Raw genomic sequence first — 16504 nt, 5'->3', positions numbered from 1 at the left:
CAGAAAAGCGTCTGGAAACACTAATGGCTTAGGGAAGCCTGGCATGGAAACCATAGGAGATCCTAGGAGGAGCTCTGACGAGGAGTGAAGGGAGGTGTCGGATTAGCAGGAGCCAATTAGGAGGACGCTGGCCTTTTAAGTCTTAAAGAGCTGGCGCGCGTGTGCCCTAGCAGTATGAGCACACGGCCTAGCAGGAGTAAAGGCAGGAGCGTGGAGAGGTCAGTTGAGGCCAAGGAGCGGGACAGCGGGTGTGCCCACAATTCGTTACAAGGATCGCGGATGCGCCTGTGACACAATGAAGCTTCCTATAGAACAGTGGTTCTCAACCTTTCTAATGCTGTGACCCCGCAAAAAAGTTCCTCATGTTGCGGTGACCCCAAACCATATACAAGAATATTGTATTTGTGCCAAAAAATGCAATAAAATCGTGGCTCGGATGGCTTTAGGCGACCCGTGTGTTTTGATCGTTCGACCCCCGGCGGGGTCGCGACCTACAGGTTGAGAACCACTGCTATAGAATGACAGCAAGCAGAGATCTAGAACACTGTGAGGAATTGATACAGAAAGTATATTGGAAAATTGTAGAACTTTTCATCACACACACGATACCAATTATTTCATGAGGTTGATGACCCTGTTAATAAAAACAAAAAAACATTTTACAAATAAAAGTAATTTTTTGCTCAATGAGGATTGTTTGCCGCACCATTTATAACTTTTACTTTTAGGTTGTGAATAGACGGAGCAGCCATGATGCAGCTGTGATACATTTGTTATGTGGCTAGCTGAATTAAGGATTTGATAATTCACAACAAAATTATTATTTAGTGACAATTGCATGTTAACAGGACATTATGAATTATCATGAATTATGAGTTCCTTAACGGCGTTGGCAACTTTACCTTAATTTTTTTGTAACGTGTGTGTGTGAGTATAGGGGAAGATATGAGGTAATTTACCAATATAAATCTATCATTAGTCCTGCATCGCTTTCTTGATATGTAAAATGAAGCCTCCTGTCTTTCACCTCATTGGCCAGACATGGCCGCAGATGGAGGGTCATGTGATCTCTAACTGGTGATGGATAAATAAGATCACATGACCCTTCATCTGCGACCATTTTATGAGAACACAGATGCCATAGGACTGAATGCAGCTGCAGGGTGTCTGGGGGTCCTATTATCATGAGCGGAGGTCCCAGCTGTTGAACCATCACCAAATAGGAAGTTACCCCCCAACCTGTGGATTGGGGATAACATCTGAAGTTAGAAAAATCCTGTTAAAGGGAAATTCCTATTTCTTGTACATGCACTAGATTCCCTATCAAAGTGAGATGCATGTGAATCCCACCTCTGAGACCACAACCTACCTTCAGAGCTCAGTACCCAAGGTGCTATTGGAGTCCTGTAAAAGTTTATATAATTGGGAACATCTCAACACATAGTAGCCGTAAACAATGCTCAATTATCCATATCCATAACATTTTCCTGATCGCTTTATCTAATTCTTTCTACACATTAGAAGACAATATAAATACCGGGAAGCGTAACTTATTATTACAAACCAAGCTGCTACACCTCAAGGTTTATTAGGCTTCTATTCACTTAAGGTCATATACTTGGCAAAATAGATATGAAATAGTTTGTTACAAAGAGAAGTATTATTAAGATTCTTAGTGAGAGTTAACCTTGCTTTCAATTAAATTCTTCCTCTTTTTTAATCACAATAGACTCTGTTGTTAGAATTATTCAAAAGGTCCCTGTCATTCTTTGCCTGGGGCAAGAATCTGTTGAAAATATTGTTCTTTATTATAACCCCACGAGACAACTTCCTTCTCTAATGGTCCTTCTTTTGCATTGCACTCTTATGTTTTTGCAATTTTAAAATTGATGATGTGGACCACGGTAAAAATGAGGATCACGCAAGCAGACGTTACCTTGAGATTATCAACCTGTGAAATATTCTATCTTTGATGCACTGTTTTAATGTTGAAAGGCTAGTCTACTGGTGAAAAGGCAACTAAAAGTTATCCAACTACATGTCTGAATATATTCAATGATAGTTCCAAATGTTTTATGTGACATTTATGTAGAATTTAACTGTCACAAATTATATTAATTGAATTTTTACTATTATTATAACTCTTGAAACTGAAAACTCAACGGGCCCATTTTGGCATCTATTGGGTTTGGTTGATACCTCCTTTGCTCAAAGATAAATAGCAATGAGGTAGTAGCTGTCACCATTTTTTTTATCTACCGTATACACATTTTTATATATAGTCCATTCAATGGGGTTTATTTACTAAGGGTCCCACGGGCGCATTTTTGTCGGGTTTCACACAACACAAATCGGGGGCGGGCCGTCAGACAATCCGACAGATTCGGACTATGCTTGGGATTTAACATTAAAAATTGTGTTGCAAGCCAAGCACTTACATGCACCAGGAAGAAGAAGGTGAACTCCGGTGGACCTGAGCAGGGAAGCGACACAAGAAGGAAATCGGGCACACGCTCGTAGTGAATCGCAGCAAACTTCATCCTCGTTGGACATCCCGGATCAGGGATAGCACAGGGACCGGGTAAGTAAATGTGCCCCATAAAGTTTCAATCAGTAAGTAATTGCTGACTTGGATCTCTACAGATTCTCAGGACACAATGGGCTTCACATCCACTACTACACTTCACACCAATGGAGTCACAATGCTATAACCGTATTCAAAGCGAACCTGGTCAAATTCATCAATTTATGACAACAATAAATTACTTGTTTTTCATCACATACTCCATTTTTACTTTTCCAGACCCGAGTTGTGCAATAAAATAGAATGAGCACAAGGGAGCCACATTATTTGGTGATTGGTGGGTGATCCATCAGTGTAGACTGAGTAATGCTAAGCTTTTAACCTAAAATGTGGATAGATAAATGTAGTCCCAGTGTAGTCCCATTTTGATAACCCATATTGGTCAACTTATCCAAGACATCTGAAACACTGTCCCGGCTGCTAATTGTGCACCCCCTGGCACCTTCCTCTCATGTGACAACACCTCACTCTCCCACGCTCCCAGTATGGGAGAGAGAGGTGCGGGGTGTGCATAATTAGCATCTTGTGAGATGCTAAGGGATCACCTAGGGACGGACTAGGGACGGACAGCAACGGGATCAAGATAAAAAGGAGCGGAGGTGAATATCATTTTTTTAAATGTTTTTTTCAGTGGTTAATTTTCTTTAAAGTTAGCCCTGAGAGTAAGGAATACATGACTACAGAGCAGCAAGCCTCTGCTTGTACAGGGGATGGGGGTCCACTAAGCTCCATGCCCACCTCTGGATTTCCCAGTTTAAAAGGGATTCATCGGACAACCTCACAATTTATATAATGATCTAGGTTTCACGATATTCTGGGGGAATTCAGAGAAGGAGGTCCAAAGATACATGGGGGACGCCAGAACTGTGCCTACAAAAGCATTTTTTCATTATACCAATTTGAAACATCTCTATTCACTTGGCCTATAAAAATGTAATGTAGCATCGATACTTTTAATAGGACAAATGGAGATATTGTGTCTAAAGTAGATACTTAATTATTGTATTCATTGAATGGATGGAGCAGATCTTGTTTACTTTTCTTTAATAATGAGGACCTGACATGTTCCTTATAAAACATTTTCTTTTAATAAATCACACATTGTTTCATAGGCATTGATAGTCTCCTATAAACACCATAATTACATGTGTTATTATTTTTGTGCATGAGTCTGAATTAGTAGTGTTCAGAGATCAAGGTTGTTTGTTTTGCACAGTTTGTGTTGAATGCCACCATCAACTTTTCTTATATCCTTGGGAATATGAGTGATATTCAGTGCAAATGACAACAGCATTGTGCTGTTAAGGGACCAGTGAGCGATAGAGTGCTTGTAAAATGGAAAAATGTTAATTATAAACATGGGAACTATTGTCACATTCAGAAGGTCTGATTAAACAGCAGGGATGAAGTAGCCTTGTGCTTCTAACAGATTTCTACCATCTCACAATCCAATTAATCCTATTAAGCATGTTCCCTTCAGATGCAATGAAAAAATGACATTATAAGTTTGAGTAAACCAAAAAATGCATTTACTTCTAAAACCCATATTGATAAGACATGCCAGCAAAACTGTTAAAGGGGTTGTCCAGAACTTGATGGCTTTGCCAGCGGCATTTGCACACTTTAAAGGACATTTACCACCATGATAAAGGATAATAAACCAAGCCCACTGATATACTGTTGTGTGCCACTCTTCTTTAAGCTTCCTATGCCCTTGTTTTTAAGGCTTTAAAAAATATGCAAATTAGCTTCAGGGGGATCAGGCTCCAGTAACAAAAAGGTTTATTTTGTAAAAATCAGGGCATAACAAGCTAAGAGAAGCTGTCGCGACGTGATACCACCTGGTCGTTTCACAGGTGGCCGCCAAGGTGAAGTACAGAATCATAAGGCAAACTCGTGGTCAGGGACAGGCAGGAGGGCAAGACAGGCAGCATAGGATCGAAGTCGGGCATGTAGCGGTAGGTCAGGAAAGGCAGCACAGGATCAGAGTCAATTTGGAAACACAGCAAATCCCATGAAATAGCTTTCTCAGAGGCACTAGTCACAAAGATCCAGCGGGGAATGCTGGAAGAGGCCGGCTTTTATCAATTTCCTTGGAATGGCAGTTAAATCCTTGAGCGCTGGTGCGAGTGTCCTAAAGGGCATGGACGTGCGCCGAGCAGGAACACGGATAGGTAAGGCAGGGAAGGGAGGCGGGGACCTCAGAGAGGAACAGGACCCAGGACGTGGGTTGTGGGGCACCCGAACAGAGAGGGGCCGGGTGTGCCCCCGACCCGGAACGTGGGTCGCGGGGGGACCCATGACAACAGTTATCTCCCAGATTTAGCTGAATAATGATGAGAAAAGGATGACTATTCTGTTTTACAAATACAAATTAAGCAGTGACAACCACATTTTAGCTCCTAAAGAGCACCTCACCCTAACTAATTCCCTCTTCATGAGATGCCCACCTTTTAAGCTGAATAACATAGCCATTAAGACTCCTATTTAGTTCTGATGGACAGAAAAAAACAATGGGTAAAATCTCATACAAGTGGTCCCGGACTGATCACAGTCACTGAACTCAAAAAAGCTTAGACATTGAGGCAACAATTAAATTAAAAAACATCAATCCTTTTTACAACAATCTATAGGATAATCAACAAAAGATTCCTAACAGACAGAAATAGAGATGAGCGAGCACTAAAATGCTCGGGTACTCGTTATTCGAGACAAACTTTTCCCGATGCTCGAGTGCTCGTCTCGAATAACGAGCCCCATTGAAGTCAATGGGAGACTCGAGCATTTTTCAAGGGGACCAAGGCTCTGCACAGGGAAGCTTGGCCAAACACCTGGGAACCTCAGAAAATGATGGAAACACCACGGAAATGCACAGGAAACAGCAGGGGCAGCATGCATGGATGTCTCTGAGGCTGCTTAATCGCACCATTATGCCAAAATTATGGGCCAACAGCATGGCGATGACAGAGTGACCGAATGAGGCTAGATAGCATCTAAAACATCCAATAATTGACCTTGACACTATAGAAGACGGCATGCAGAGGCAGCGGCAGCAGCGGCAGACTAGAGAGTGGCATGGCGCCATACCCCAAATGGACTCAGGCTTCAAACCAATTGGTGGCAGAGAGGAACCAAAGGAGGTGAGCAAGAAGCGCTGAAATGATTTCCTATGTGAACAAAAGGTTGACGGTATATTTAGTCGATAACACAGCATGGTGGCGACATAGTGACCAAGTTCCATAACGTATCTGGTGAAACACCCGAAAAATGAGCCTGACACAGCTCGTTTGATAAGGGGACGACATGTGGAGGCAGCCATGGAGACGACTTCCATGATTAAGAGTGACAGTATGCAGCATCCATATTGCGCTTCTATGATTGCAACTTCAGGTCTCCAGCATGGCGGCGACAGATGCGCCGAGTTCCATTATGTATCTGGTGAAACACCTGAAAATTCTGCCTGACACAGCTCGTTTGATAAGGGTATGATGTTCTGTATATCCTCTCGCGCTCCAGTGTCTGGAGTATAGACAGTTGAAAGTTGCGCATGGAGACATTGGTGGACGCTGTGGAGGATCGTGGAGGCGAAATGGACAGGAAACAGCATGGGCAGTATGCATGAATGCCTCTGAGGCTGCCTAATCTTGAGATGGAGCTGGCGGTTTGCTGCCAGGCGAGCTTTCGCCTGTCCAAGCCCCTATCTCTCGGCTCCTCCCCACCCAAAATGGGCCTGGGGGCCAGAAGCGTTTCCTTTGAAAAAAGTATCATTTTCAAAGCAGGCGGGGGCTACAAACAGCACTTCTAAGAACCTTTTGGATAAGATCAAGTGTAGTACTGTTCTTATAAGTTTTGGTTATGGTGGGTGAGGGGAATGTAAACAGATGCGCAAGAAGCGGTGAAATAATATCGGTAAATGATAAAAGTTTGCCAGTATATTTTGTGGATAACACAGCAGGGTGGTGACAAAGTTTGATGTGGAAGCCATGAAAACAACCCAAAATTCTGCCTGACACAGCTCGTTTGCTAAGGGGACGATGTATCGAGGCAGCTATATGGACGACTTTGGGAGGCAGCTATGGAGATGATGTGTGGAGGTAGCAATGGTGACAACGTGTGGAGGCAGCTATAAAGACGACGTGTGGAGGCTGCTATGGAGACAATTAAATTTGTATAGTGCCTGTATGTTGTCTGACACATGCTGGTGCAGGGCTCCGTGAAACATTTGGCGCTGATGCACCAGCTCTGGCCCTGCCTCTCCGTCTGGCCCCACCACTGCCTCTTCCAACCTGTTCTCGTCGAGGACTCACCTCCGTCTCAGAAGCACTGTGTTCACCCGGCCTATCAACCCAGCTTGGGTCTGTCACCTCATCATCCTCCGATCCCTCAGTCTACTCCCCCCCTAGGACTTCCTGCCCTGACAACAACTTCCCCACTGTCTGACAACCGTGTCTCCTCATCGTCCGACACCTCTTTACACACTTCTTCCACTACGTCAACAATGTCATCATCACCCACAGACTGCGACCGGTGGAGAACCTGGGCATCGGAAAAGAGCTCAGCAGCAACTGGACAAGTGGTTTGTGACTCTGGGAAGGGTCCAGAAAACAGTTCCTCAGAGTAGGCCGGTTCAAATGCCAAATTTTCCTGGGAGGGGGCAGACTGGGGGCAAGGAGGCTGAGGTGGAGGAGCTGGAGGAGTGCTGATTTCGGTGACATGGATGGACTGCGTGGAAGACTGACTGGTGGACAAATGGCTAGAAGCATTGTCCGCAATGCACGCCATCACCTGTTCGCACTGTTCTGGCTTCAACAGTGCTCTACCACGAGTCCCTGTAACTTGAGACATGAACCTAGGGAGTGTAGCTCTGCGGCGTCCCCCTGCTCCCTCATCAGCAGATGGTGTCTCACCCCGCCCAGGACCACGGCCTCTGACCCCTGCAGTAGTTGAACGCCCACGCCCTCGTCCTCTACCCCTAGCCCTCGGGTTCAACATTTTCAAAATTAAAGTGTAAACTGTAAATTTTTTTGAGTTTTTTTGGTGTTTTTTTGGGTTTTTTTGTGTTTTTGTTTTTTTAACAAAACAATGCTATCCTATTGCTATGGCTAGTTTCTAGCCTACACTGACAGCACACAACAGGATTTTGTGCTGTGCCTGATGACTTTGAGTTATAAAAAAAAGAAAAGTAAAAAAAAAAAAGAAAAAGCAGACTGTGCCTAATTCAATGAAACCCCTTATAAATTGTCCCACTTAGGTGTTTGAGATGGATATGTGTGTCACTAAGAGCTAAACAGAACGTTTCCAAGTCTCCCTGCAAATTCGTCACAATATGGTACTAGCTTCACTACTAGTACCAGCAAGGCCAGCCACAAGCAAATCAACAAAATATATATATAACGCTATTGTAGCCCTAAGAAAGCCGGTTGTGTTCTTGTATGCCTAGTTTCTAACCTGCACTGACAGAACACAACTGGATTTTAAGTCACTTTAACCCCTTAAGGACGCAGGGTTTTTCCGCTCATTTCTCGCTCTCCAACTTCAAAAATCCATAACTTTTTAATTTTTACGTGTACAGACCTGTGTGAGGGATTATTTTGTGCGTAACAAATTTTACTTTCCCGTAATGTTATTTATATTAACATGCCGTGTACTGCGAAGCTGAAAAAAAATCCAAATGTGGAAAAATTGAAAAAAAAACGCATGTGCGTCACGTTCTTGTTTCGACTTTGACTTTGCACTCAAAATAACACCACAACTTTATTCTTTGGTTTGGTGCGATCGCGGTGATACCAAATTTATATAGGTTTTGTTGTGTTTTAATACATTTTCAAAAATTAAACAAATGTGTACAAAAAAGAAAAAAATTTTTTTGCCATTTTCTGACGCTAATAACTTTTTCATACTTTGGTGCACGGAGATGTGTGAGGTGTCATTTTTTGCGAAATGAGGCAACGTTTTCATTGCTACCATTTTGAGGTCTGTGCAACATTTTGATCATTTTTTATTTCATTTTTTATGTGATGTAAAAAGGTGTAAAAGTCGCATTTCGGACATTTGGGCACCATTTCCCGCCTCGGAGGTCACCGCCTGCCGTAACCGTTTTTATATTTTGATAGATCGGGCATTTTGGGACACGGCGATACCTAATATGTTTGTGATTTTTACTGTTTATTATGTTTTATATCAGTTCTAGGGAAAGGGGGGTGATTTGAATTTTTAATATTTTATTAATTGTTTTTATTTTTTAAACTTTTTTTTTTCTTTTTTTTCCCACTATTTCTTAGACCATCTAGGGTACATTAACCCTAGATGGTCAGATCGCTCCTACCATATACTGCAATAGTTCTGTATTGCAATATATGGCATTTTTGCAGGTCATTCATTACAATGAGCCACTGGCTCACTGTAACGAATCTCCAGAAGCCATGTAGCCTCATGTCAAAAGAAGACCCGAGGCTACCATGGCAACTGTTCGGGGGGCGCGGCGATCGTAAAAAAGATGGCGGCGCCTGCCGGCGGCAATGACAGAGTTAATAGCCGCGATCGGTGCAAGCACTGACCGCGGTTATTAGCGGTGGGGGTTTTCTGCAAAATGCAAAAACCCCCACCTTTGTATGAAGAGGACTCAGCCCGTGAGCCCTCTTCGTACACTCCTTATACCTCTGCGCCACTTAGGTGTTTGAGATGGATATGCGTGTCACTAAGAGCTAAATATTACGTTCGCAAGTCTCCCTGCAAATTCGTCACAATATGGTACTAGCTGCACTACTAGTGCCAGCAAGGCCAGCCACAAGCAAACAAAAAAAACATAAAATATATCGCTATTCTAGCCCTAACAAGGGCTGTTGGGTTCTTGTAGAATCACTCCTGCCTAACAGGAAGCTAATATATAACAGCCTAACGCTATCCCTGCAGCAGCTCTCTCCCTAACGGCATCCAGACAGAGAATGATCCGAGCAGCGCGGGCAGGGGCTAGTCTATTCCAGGGTCACCTGATCTGGCCAGCCAACCACTGCTATCGACGTGTAAGGGTACCACGTCATGCTGGGTGGAGTGCAGAGTCTCCTGGCTTGTGATTGGCTCTGTTTCTGGCCGCCAAAAAGCAAAACGGCGGGAGATGCCATTTTCTCGAGCTGGCGAAGTATTCGTCCGAGCAACGAGCAGTTACGAGTACGCTAATGCTGGAACAAGCATCAAGCTCGGACGAGTGTGTTCGCTCATCTCTAGACAGAAACTTACCCTACGACTAGTCAACCTTTGGCAACTATAGTAGCCAGCAACATGACCCTTATGGGCCAAATTGAAAAAGTACATCTTAAATTATTCAAGCCAATAAAGTCACAGTGCCCAAAGGTAGCAAGTATAATCACATAGCCCCCAGCAGCCAATAAAATCTCAGTGCCCCCACAGTAGCCTACAACACGCATACTATTAATGTTAGTGCATGGTTTCACCATTAAGACCATTTAAGACCATTTAAAGCAACGGATTAGGGCTACATTAAAGTTATGCAACCCCATATTCAGAAACAGGACTGTGACATCAAAGTTTATTATTTGTGGGATTGGTATGTCTTTATAAAGCCTTTACATTGCCTTCCGTGGATCACCAAAATGTAACTCCCTGTCGTGTAGACTATGACATAAAAGTCCAAGGCCGCAAGAGCTTTCAGTGAACAAATTAATATTCTAGTCAATCATTTCTGAGACAATACAAAGAACTCACATTTCACACCTGACTCATTTACTTACATGATTTTTATATGCAAATTAGTAATTTCATCAAGAACCAGGGCAGAGTAAATAAGCCATTGCAAATTAAGTGACTTTCAGTGCCCATTTGAAGGTATCATTTTAAAGTATATTTCTAGGTATTTGATCAAAACCAGTAATTCTAACACAATTGCTGCATTTGATTGTAAAAGCCTAAATATACATTTGATATTAGCATATGATCCTTATAAAGATCTTGTATTACAATAACTGGCCTGACCCAATGTGTTATTGTACTGCACATTGAATTCTTTAAAAAGAAAACACATAAAAAGATAACTTAATGAAAGAAAATCTACCATGAAAATCCATCATGACAAACTGGGGACACTTACTCATAGATCCAGGCACCGTGTCTGTAATAGTCTTCTTATATCTGTAATCCATGGATGTAATCCATCCCTTTTTCTTCATCTTTTAAAATTATGCTAATGAGTCAGAAGGGTTCTGGGGATGTTACCAGAGCCAATCAGTGCTTCAGATTCACAGCCTGTTACAATGAGCAGAACACGCCTGGGTAATCAGGCAGCAGTAGGAGGAGCAGGAGGAGAAGAGACCTACTCTGCTCATTGTAACAGCCTGTGAAGCTACAGCACTGAGGGACTCTGGAAACACCACCAGAGCTCTTCAGACAGGTTCATTAGCATAATTATAAAAGTTTACTTTAGAAGGAAAGAGGGCATGGGTAACAAAAAGATTACAATTATCAATGTGGCTGGATCTATGAGTAAGTGTCCCTATTTTTTTTTTCCTTTTTTGATGGTAAAATTCCTTCAAAATGTTACTAAGTAATGGACAAAACTCTATGGTGTACATTTACTTACCCGGTCCACGGAGTTCACCGAAAGTGCATTTTTCGTTGATAATGCACTGTGCCGCAATTCACTAAGATCGTGCGCCCGATATCCTGCATGTGTCACTTCCCCACTCAGGTCCGACAGAGTTCACCTTCTTCTTCCTGGTGTATGTAAGTGCACCAGACTTGCAACACAATTTGAGACTTAAATCCCGCGCTCAGTCCGAATCAGTCGGAACGCCCGATGGCACGCCTCCCAATTTCTGTTGCATGAAAGACAGCGCAGCCACACCACAATCCGATCACGTGTGACACAATCCCAGCACAGACACCTGTTAAATACTTGTTGAAGCCACGCAATCCCCGAAAACGGTGAACAGTTTGAAGAAAGTGCGATCCGTGACCCTTAGTAAATAAGCCCCTTTGTATTAAAGGACATTTACCACCAGAAAGAAAGCCTGTAAACCAAGCACATACTGGTGTGTGCCCCCTCTGGTAGGATCTGCTCTTCTTTAAGCTTCCTATACCCTTGTTTTTAAGAAAAAAAAAGGCTTAAAAAATTATGCAATGAGCCTTTGGGGCTCCATGCTCTATAGATGTTAATGGAGCCTTGAGCCCCTCAGACTCATTTGCATAATTTTAAAAGCATTTTTTTAAACAGGCCATAAGAAGCTAAAATAGGAGATCCTTCAAGAGGGGGTTTACAATCCTTCATCCTGGCAATAATGTAGATAATAATATGAAACATGGATCAAGAGTGTTGCCCCTTTAATGTAGCCCTTAGTGTTTATATGCCAACATGCCTATGTGCCGCCATTTTTCCAAGGATAGTTGCTCTCTGTGACATATATCTTGGGAAAATAGCCTGTGCAATCAGAATCCTTGGGAGCATTTGTGGGTATTGACAGTGGGTGGGGTAGGGAGTGGGGTGTTGAGCCAAACACCAAACCCAAACCTAAGGCTAAAGTCCAAAGTCCACACATCACTAGGTGCAATGAAAATTGTATAATCAAGCAAACCTCACCCTCACCACCTAAAGCTGCATCTTATACACTTGTACACTTACCACATCAACTGCTAACGTCTCACAAGGCAGCGGAAGCCATGAATTCTGTCTATTTCTTTATTTTTAATCACTATAAAACCAGGTTTATAGATGGCAAAATTGTGGCAGAAATTCCGAAAAGTACTTTAAAAGGGGTACTCGCAAGGTGGAAAAACATGGCTGCTTTCTTCCAAAAACAGCACCACTGCTGACCATGGTTTGTCCAGGTATTGCAGCTCAGTTGTATAGAAATGAATGGAACTTTGTGGCAATACCACACACTACCCATGCTCAGGTTTTTAAATTGTTTTTGGAAGAAAGCAGCCATGTTTTTTAACCTCAGGAGAATCCCTTTAAATGTTAACTAAATGAGTATATTTTTGCAGCATGTACACATATAAACATATTGGGGCACATTTACTTACCCGCTCCCTCGGAGTTCCCGAAAAGTGCATTGTCCGACGACAATGCACTGTGCCACAATTCACTAAGATCGTGCGCCCGATATCCTGCATGTGTCGCTTCCCCTCTCAGGTCCGCCGGAGTTCACCTTCTTCTTCACGGTGTATGTAAGGGCATTGGATGTGACACAATTTTAATCTTTAATCCCACACTCAGTCTGAATCAGTCGGATTGTCCAACGGCTCGCCCCCCGATTTCTGATGCATGAAAGCCAGCGCCACTGTGCCAAAATCCGATCACGTGCGACACAATCCCCTGCTAAATCCCTGTCACAACTGCGCAAATCCCAAAAATTGTCAGACGGAAATGCGATCCGCGGACCCCTAGTAAATAAGCCCCATTCTGTCCGTAAAATAAGGAGTCCTAGCATGCTGCAATAGTTTTCTAACATTTACCGAGTCCTAACATCTTGTTTAAAATCTTTAATTAAGATATAAACTGATCCAGGGCAATTTATTTATTTTGTCATGGTGACAATTTTAACATTAAGATTTTCCATTCCTAATATTCTAATGAAGTTCCTTGGTAAACAAGAAAATAATCAGTATATATTCACTTTTACGCCCATTAATTTCTTTTAATTTAAAGTACAATAGATAACATCCGGCCGTCGTACCGGAAAAATAAAGTCATTGCAAATGTCAGTGAAAATTGAAATTTGGAAAAATTCTTAAACTGCCTTATCCCAGAATCAGTTTGCACTTTTATTTAAGGTTACCTTTTCATATTCTTCAATTGCCACTGCTTAAATCATGTTTAAAATAACATCTCAGCTGCAAACACATATTTTCCAGTAAATTACTTTTTTGGCTGTGAGCATAATCCTGTTTTTATCCTAAACTGTCAAATAAATGTAATTTTGACAGAAATTAGTGACAAGTTATAGAATACGTGGTAACTAGGATTAGGAAGCAGAGGTTCCAGGATTTAGATGTTAAACAATGGTCATCATTTTGTTGGTCTGAATCTGGACTGTTATTAAGAGAGGGCAAGAATATTTGAAATTAATATATTTAATATCCATAAATACTACAGCTTTTTATGCTTTTTAAAATATGTATTTGTTTTACATGACAAGTTAAATGTCTTGTTTCTCTGGTGTAAAGAATTTAATAGATTCAGTGTCCTATTGGAGAAAGTGATGGATATTTGTAGATACGAATGTAGAGTTGTTAATTATAGTAACCAATCAGTTTCTCTATTTACCGCATATACTCGAGTATAAGCCGATACTGGTGTAATCCAAGGCCCCTAATTTTACCACAAATAATTGGGAAAACTTGAGTATAAGCCTAGGGTGGGAAATGCATTGGTCACAGCTTCCCCAAGTAATGAAATGCCCTGCAGCAGCCCCCCAAATAATGAAATGCCCTGTAGCCCCTTATTAATAAAATACCCTGCAGACCCTATTAATGAAATGCCCTGTAGTGTGCCTATTAATGAAATGCCCAGTAGCTCCCTTATTAATGAAATCCTCTCCAGTCCCACAGTTGAAATCCCTTGTGCCCCCCCCCCTATTGAAATGACCTGCAGCCCCCTATTGAAATACCTTGTAGCCCCCATTAATGAAATGCTCTGCAGTTCCCCAGATAATACAATGCCCTGTAGTCCGCCAAATAATGCAATGCCCTGTAGTCCGCCAAATAATGCAATGCCCTGTGATCCCCCTAATGAAATGTCCAGCAACCCAATGAAATTCTATGCAGCCCCCCATTAATGAAATGCCTTGCAGCCCAACGGTGTATAAAAAAATAAACTTACTTACGCATTTTCCAATCTTCCCCACAGCTTCTCTTACATCTTCTCTTCCCTCGTAGCAGAGCGGGCAGAGACGTGTCCATCTGCTCTGCCAACCAACACAAACTATAATGCGGCTCTGTCACCGCTGATGATGTCATAGGGAAGAAAAGAAGGAAGAGGAACAGCAGGGAGCATTGCAGAGCATCAGAAGGTGAGTATATATTGATATTTTGTATACACTTGTGTATAGGCCAAGGTGGGGGTTTTCAGCACAATTTTTGTGCCGCAAAACTCGGCTTATACGTTACATGAGCATATACGGTAGTTTTTTATTTCAGTCCTAATAAAAAACAAAAACACAGCGAGAGTGAAAAAAACTGCTAACTGCTCACCGACTCCTTTTGGCAGGTGGTCCCACCTTGCTAGTTGATGCTCCAATATGGAACGGGATGGTGAACTGATTGGACTGCAGACGTTGTTCAGTAATAACAAAGGATCAGCCCAGCATTGTGATAAAACTTCTTCAATTATTATTATTTCATATTAAAAGATCATCGAGCATAATGTAGAAAATCGCTGACACGTTTCAGGCAATACAGTGCACTTACTGATCACTAGGATGAGGGGCTGTGAATTGCCCAAAATGCATCAGAGATTTTCTACTTTGTGATTTATGATCTTTTAATATGAAATAATAAAGATTTAAGAAGTTTTATCACAGTGTTGGGGTGATCCTTTGTTGCTCCAGAAAAAATAACCCAACAGCCTGATGTTATGGGCAATAAGTCTCTGCATTTTGAGGAAATGAGTTTTGTAACTTTTCCCAAATCATTTTGTAAGAGGTTGTTTGGCTTATTTTTGCAAAAAATAACATAAAAAGGGCTATGTAATTATTAGCTCCCTAAGATCTGCAGGGCAAATGGACCTGTCATTCCAAGGCGTTATCCATGTTCATCAAAACATCAACAACATGGAATTTTACTGTTGTAGCCAATCCCTTGCCCCAGTGGTCAAGTGGAATACATTCGGGCATCATGACAGCGATGCTCATCATTAGGGCAAGAGTAAAACAAATACCAACCTGGGATCCCAGGGATATTGGTGCAAGGCTGATGTTTCCCAAGCAAGAGTCATTCAATGCACCATGGAGGATTTTCAGATACTGTTCTGCTTATTTATTTAACCATGGTAAAAAAGTTAGTGCTAATTTTTTTTCCAAAGCTTTATCCAACTCCAATTGTGATTTCATGTGAGAGAATAATATAATATTACAGGCAGTCCCTGGGTTCCGTACAAGATAGGTTCTTTAGGTTTGTTCGGAAGTTAAATTTGTATGTAAGTCGGGACTGATATATTTAATAATTGTAGATCCAGAAGAAAAAATGTTTTCGTCCCAATGACAATTGGATTTTCATACTTTTGTGCTGTCATAGGAACAACGTTTATCATTAAAGCTTCATTACAGACACCTTACAGCTTGACATTGCAGATTTACTAAAGTAGAGCACCCACAGAGCTTCACCAGAGGTCACAGTGGACAGAGAGGTCCATCTGTAACTAGGGGTCACCTGTAAGTTAGGAGTCCTTAAGTCAGGGACTGTCTGTACAGTATATTCGTTTTTTGTTGAAATGGTAAAGAATGTCAAAACATGGCCTTTTGGGTAGCTGTTAAGCAGAATTCATGTACATCCAACACTGAACATACAGGAAGCTGCTTTTCTCCAAGCAGAGAAATTCACTTAAATAAATAGGGGGTGTATTTCGGCACTGATTTTTCCAGTAGAATATTAATGGCAAAATAATTCGAGTGAACTGACTCTTAAACAATAGAAACATCCTGAGCAGGAGAGACCTTACCATATAGGGGAACCTGCAAATATGCTATACAGTAGAAATGTATAAATTTAACACTATTGTTCATGTTGAAAATATTAGTCTGACCGTTCTGGTTCCTGACTTAATGGTGTATTCATAAAGATAATTTTCATGGAAAAAAACACATTCCAAGAAAGTTTCTTACATCTTTTCCCGTTGTGGGTTACTCTAACTTAACATGTTACATTTAGAAGGAAACTGTATAGAAATACAACTTTCATTGTGCGGGGACT

Source organism: Engystomops pustulosus, chromosome 3 (assembly GCF_040894005.1).
Source record: "Engystomops pustulosus chromosome 3, aEngPut4.maternal, whole genome shotgun sequence".
NCBI classification, from domain to species: Eukaryota; Metazoa; Chordata; class Amphibia; order Anura; family Leptodactylidae; genus Engystomops; species Engystomops pustulosus.
Note: the sequence above shows the minus strand (reverse complement) of the source record.